This window comes from Prionailurus bengalensis, chromosome B4, assembly GCF_016509475.1.
Source record: "Prionailurus bengalensis isolate Pbe53 chromosome B4, Fcat_Pben_1.1_paternal_pri, whole genome shotgun sequence".
NCBI lineage: Eukaryota > Metazoa > Chordata > Mammalia > Carnivora > Felidae > Prionailurus > Prionailurus bengalensis.
Window position 1 is genome coordinate 48,559,613 of NC_057358.1, and position 5,679 is coordinate 48,565,291.

Here is a 5,679-nt window from a genome sequence, read left to right on the forward strand (position 1 = left end):
CAATCTTCTATTCATTTGCCTTGTCTAAAGTGTCCTTAATTGAAGAGAAATCTCAGTTTTGATGTAGTCAGATGTATACATTTATTTGTTAATGTCCTAAAAGTACAAACTAAAGAGGAAAAAGCAATTTGTACATTTGATTACCTCATTATTAGTTATCTCCCAGATATATATAATAAGTTACATGTATACAGAAATTCCTTTATGCATTCTTTACTTGTTTTACTGGTCTATTTATTTGTTCTTGTTCTAGAACTGCACAATTTTAAATATTTGGCTTTTTTTTTTTTCACTTGAAGGAGGCTTGTTTATTGGACCGCAGGGGATAGTTAGTGGCCAGGGAATGCACTGAGAGGACCCAATCTCCGGGGTGCCTCCCTCGATATTCCATAGGTGGTGACAGTTTTGCACAGTCCTTTCTATGGTGTCATCTATGGTGACTAGGGGCCGGTAGCCCATGACCTGTTTGGCTCTCTCACAGCTTAATAGTGGAATGTGCCAACCAGTGTGACCCGCATCGGTGTGAAAGGGGGCTGGAGATGGATGACAGGACTGATCACCGTCACCAGGAGGGACAGCAGAAGGGCCAGGTGGTAGGGCACCCAGCACAGGATGTGGTACTTGGGGGCCTCGTAGTTGAGGCCTGTCAGGATGTGGGGCAGGAATGTCCAGAAAGGGATGGGTTCATCGTTGGTGATGTGAAATGCCTTCCCAATGACGGCTGCATCTTGGGAGAGGTGTTTTGCAGCCAAGATGTGTCCGTGTACCACGTTCTCCACGTTCTCCACAAAGGTGAAGCCCACCAGGTCCTCCCCGTTTCCAATCACAAACTTCATGTTGCCTTTCATGGCTGCCTCGATGAGGATGGGGACCAACTGGGGGTCTTTGGGGCCAAAAGTGACATAAGGGCGAGTGGCTATGGTTACGAATTTCCTCTCAGGATCACTGGGGTCCAGGACTGTTCTCGCCTTTAAGATTTTTGTCTCCGTGTAACAGTCAATGGGTTTCATGGCATAAGGGAGGTCTTCAATTCCATTCTTGATGTTGACACCCTCAAAGATGAACTGACACTGCTGGTTAAAATTAGTTTCTAAACCCCAGCCTCTTTGCAAGTTTTAATGACATTCTTGGTTGCAATGTAATTCATCCTGTAAGAGTTCCTTGTTGTTACTGGATGGTGGGGGTGATGCACGGTGGAAAACTCTGATTATACCTTTCAGAGCTGGGTACGGATCCTGTTGGTTGCAGAGGTCACCCGGAAAGAATCCCCCCCCACCCCGGGGGGGTTGTCAAACCCTTGCCGCATATCAAATCCATTGACAGTGTGGCCTCTTGCCAGCAACTGCTCCACCATGTGCCGCCCCAGGAATCCAGCGCCTCCAATCACTGTGCACTTGTTGGCATTTGGAACGTCTTCTGTCAAATGTGTCCGTGTGACCTGGTCTCCCATTGGCTCACCAAATGCTTGTTCCATTTCAGCTCCAAATATCGTTACGTTTGCGATGAAGTTTTCTCAGTGCTCACTCAATCCTCAGCAAACCAGCCTCCATCCGTAGGCGATCCCCGGGGCCAGCCTCAGCGCTCCCTCAGCTTGCACCCAAACACCTGCAGGCGCCAGCGGCCATCGTTTCTCCACGCCCCAGTGAGCCCAGTACGATGTTGCTGGAGTACAAACACTTTTGTTCTTCTTTTTTTCAAAATGTGTTAGTTCTGCAGGAATTTTTATTCAGTCACATTAATTTTTGAGTTAATTTATCAAGGATCTTCCTTTCAAAACTTTCTGAGGTTTTGATTGGAGTTTCATGGAGTGTATAATTTATAAATTATTTTAGAGGCAGACTGCTATTAACCCATATACACATACAGACATATATGATCTTTTGTATCCTCTAACAGAATATTCAGATTTTCTCTATAAAGGTCTTATGCCATCTTTTTTAATTCCTAGGAATGGTGCAAATTTTGTAAAATATAATTTTTTATAGTTGATTATTATTGGACTAGAGGAAGAATATTAATTCTTATATGTGGCTCTTTTATTAAGTAAATTTATTGTACTTCTTATAGTTATAATATATATAGTAATTTTCTTGGGATTTCATTGTAAATGAAATCATTCATAAATAATATCTACTTGTTATTATAGTTTTTCTTTTTTGCCTGTTTTTACTAGGAAGACCTACAATACTTGGTTGAGGCACCATTTATAATGACAAAAATTCTTGTCAGTCTCCTAAACTTATGTAAAGTTTGTCTAAAACTTTTATATTAAAAATGATTGGAAAACAGTCATAAAATTAAAGAAGCTCTGTTCCATCCATAATTTTCTGATAATTTTATTATTAGTGTATTTTGAAAATTATAGCATACGTTTTTCTTTTTTCTTTTTTATTCTGTGATGTGGCAAATTTGAGAGTTTTTTTTTTATGTTTGACCTCCTCATATTCCTGAGTGATACCTACATTACCATCATGCATTAAAAAGGGAAAACGTTGAGGTAAAGGGGATTGATCCTAGTATTACTCCGATTTTTCTGTGAGTTTGAAAATGTTCACAACCAAATTTTAAAATTTAAACTTTAAAAATTTAAATAAGAACCTGTTCAATAATCGGGAGTTAATATTTTATGTAGAACTGTTACATCTATGTGGTTTTTCTTAAATGTGTCAATATCATTAGTTATTTCTCTTTTTTAGCAGGGCCTTTCATTCTCTACAGGGTAATTTTATTTAATTAATTTTTAATATATTATAAGTTTGCTTTATTTTTTAAGGCTCAGAGGGCAATCTTATTTCCCTGAGTGCAAGCCATTATCATTTCACAGGAGTTCTCAAAATCCTATGAAAATCACACATGAAGAATGCCTCCCTCTTGTGTTTCTGCTTCAGGCAGAGGCTGTGAGATTTAGGGAAATATAAGGAAAGTGGGGTCGTTTTTTGTTTTCTTTTTTAACCTTCCCAACCTGTTTTCTAGAAACCAGATGGACATTCTAGCTTCTGGTAATTGGTCAATAGCTTGGTCAAATGAACTCTTCTAAGATGACAGTTGTGAAATCTGGACACTACATAAAGCAAAATTATTGGAAGGCACCGGAAAGTGATCAAATGCAGGCTGAAGGGAATAAACCATTCAAATATGGAAAATACAACAGGTAAGTTTTGCAAATTTACAGGTTTGTGCCTGAGCACGTATCTTGCACAACTTGGGGTAGCAGACAGCCATAGTTCATTAAAAATTATGTGAACTGGACGTCCAATTCAAAAAGTTAGAGAAAGAACATCAATATTAACTTTATAAAGGCAGAAGTAATTACTAAAAGTAAAAACCCAATGAGTTAGAAAACAAAAATTACCAAATAAAAGAATATCATATTTGGGAAGTTATCAACAAAATAGAAAGCATTTTTGTAGTCTAGTTAAAAGAATTAGGCATAGATGCACAGATACAATAGTAAGTTGACAAAAGGGAATAAATAGCAAAGTGAAATAATTTTAAATTATCATGTAACTACTCTATAAATCTTTTGCAAATAAATGTGTAAACCTAAATGAAATGAATAAGTCTCTAGGAAACTATAGTTTATTAAAAATGCAGTTAATATAGCAGATCCTTGCAGACCAATTTCACTGACCCAGACGATTTCATAGGGAAATGCTCCTTAACCTTTGAAGATGTAGATAGCCCCAATGCTATTTAGGCTATTCCAGTACATAGGGGGAAAAATTCCAAATTCTTATAATAATGTAAATATAGCACTAGCGTCAATATCAGATGAAAACTTCACAAAAGAATAACTAATTTTGTTTATAAATACTGATGCGAAATAGTCAATTATAAAAATCACAAAGCACACATAATTCAGTATATGTTATCTTTGGATTCAGTGAGATTTATTTCAACAATGCAAGGATGGTTTTTAATATTATGGGTTCCACTAATCTAAACTGTATATTGAAATTTCTAGAAGAATTATATGGTAATCTCCATAGATTCTGAAAATGCATTTGACAAAAATCAATGTCTGTTCCTGATTAAAATAAAATCAGTGGTGTAAGAATAAAACAATACAACATGCATACTGTGATGCCAGCGTTCTATTTAACAGGAGAGCATTAAATAACCAACATATTCCTCCTAAAGTCAAAAACAAAACAGAATTTCCTATATCATTGCTATTATTTAACATTACAAAGTATTACTAACAAAATTAGACTGTTAAAAGTTATTGAGGACTTAAGATTTGTAAAAGGAAAGGTAAAATAGATGATATAACAATATATCTAAATATATATCTAATATATATCTAAAAATATATCTAAAATCCCCCACATCAGTAGAAAAACTACTACAAAATAAGAGTCCTTAATAAGGTAGAAAAATATAAAAAATAATAATTTATCAATCTACCTATCCATCCATCCTTTGTATATACAGACAATATCTAGTTAGACAATATAGTTGGATAGAAGAACCCATTTACAATCATAATAAGAAAGATAAAATGAACAATCTCTTTATGAAGAAAGTTTTAAAACACTCGTGAAAAACATAAAAGTTGACTTAAACAAATATACCCCGTTCCTATTAAAAATTTAATATCACTGGGGCGCCTGGGTGGCTCAGTCGGTTAAGCGTCCGACTTCGGCTCAGGTCATGATCTCACTGTCCGTGAGTTCGAGCCCCACGTCAGGCTCTGTGCTGACAGCTCAGAGCCTGGAGCCTGTTTCGGATTCTGTGTCTCCCTCTCTCTCTGACCCTCCCCCGTTCATGCTCTGTCTCTCCCTGTCTCAAAAATAAATAAAACGTTAAAAAATTAAAAAAAATTAATATCACTTAGTTGTCAGCTCTTTCTAATTTATTTAATGTAGTTCAAATAACTATGCCAACAAGTTTTTATTTTCCGAAACCACACAAATAGATTCAAAAGTTCATTTGGAAGGTAAATAAACAAGAATAGCTAAGAAATACTTTGAAGGAGACTAGTTTCATGTTCCATGTTCCATGTTAAAACCTAATACAAAGCCTCTATAATTAAGGGAGTGTGATATTATTGAATAAATAGGAAAACTAATGGAATAGGGTAAAGAAATTTAAAAAAATAAACCATGAACATAGTAATTCTGCAAATGATATGATAAATTTGGGAATTCAAATTCATGGATGAAAAGACAGATCTTTAATAAAAGGTTTTGGAACAACTAGTTAGTCATTTGGCAGAAGGCAAAATTCTATCCAGATCTTATATTATAAACTAAGAAATATTCCAGAAAGATTAGCACCATACGAATGGAATTGTACTATGTCTAGAGGAAATCATTTGTGAAGTCCTTTTTCTCAACAGGGTATAGGGAAAAACTTCTTAATTATGACTCAGAATTCAAAAGCAATAAATGTAGATACATTTGGTCATATTAAAACAAAACCAAACTTCTTCATGGCAAATACCAAAAGGACAAATGACACACTGGGAAAAACCTGTTGTAAAACCCTAATATGTAATAACCTCCAAACATTGATAAATGTTTGATTTTTTTTTATTTAAAAAAATTTTTTTTCAACGTTTATTTATTTTTGGGACAGAGAGAGACAGAGCATGAATGGGTGAGGGGCAGAGAGAGAGGGAGACACAGAATCGGAAGCAGGCGCCAGGCTCTGAGCCATCAGCCCAGAGCCCGATGC

The 5,679-nt window shown here is 35.9% G+C and overlaps 1 pseudogene; it reads right to left on the reverse strand.

The window, feature by feature from the left end:
- Positions 1 to 249: 249 nt before the first annotated feature.
- On the reverse strand, positions 250 to 1,645 carry LOC122473588 (annotated as a pseudogene).
- Positions 1,646 to 5,679: the final 4,034 nt, after the last annotated feature.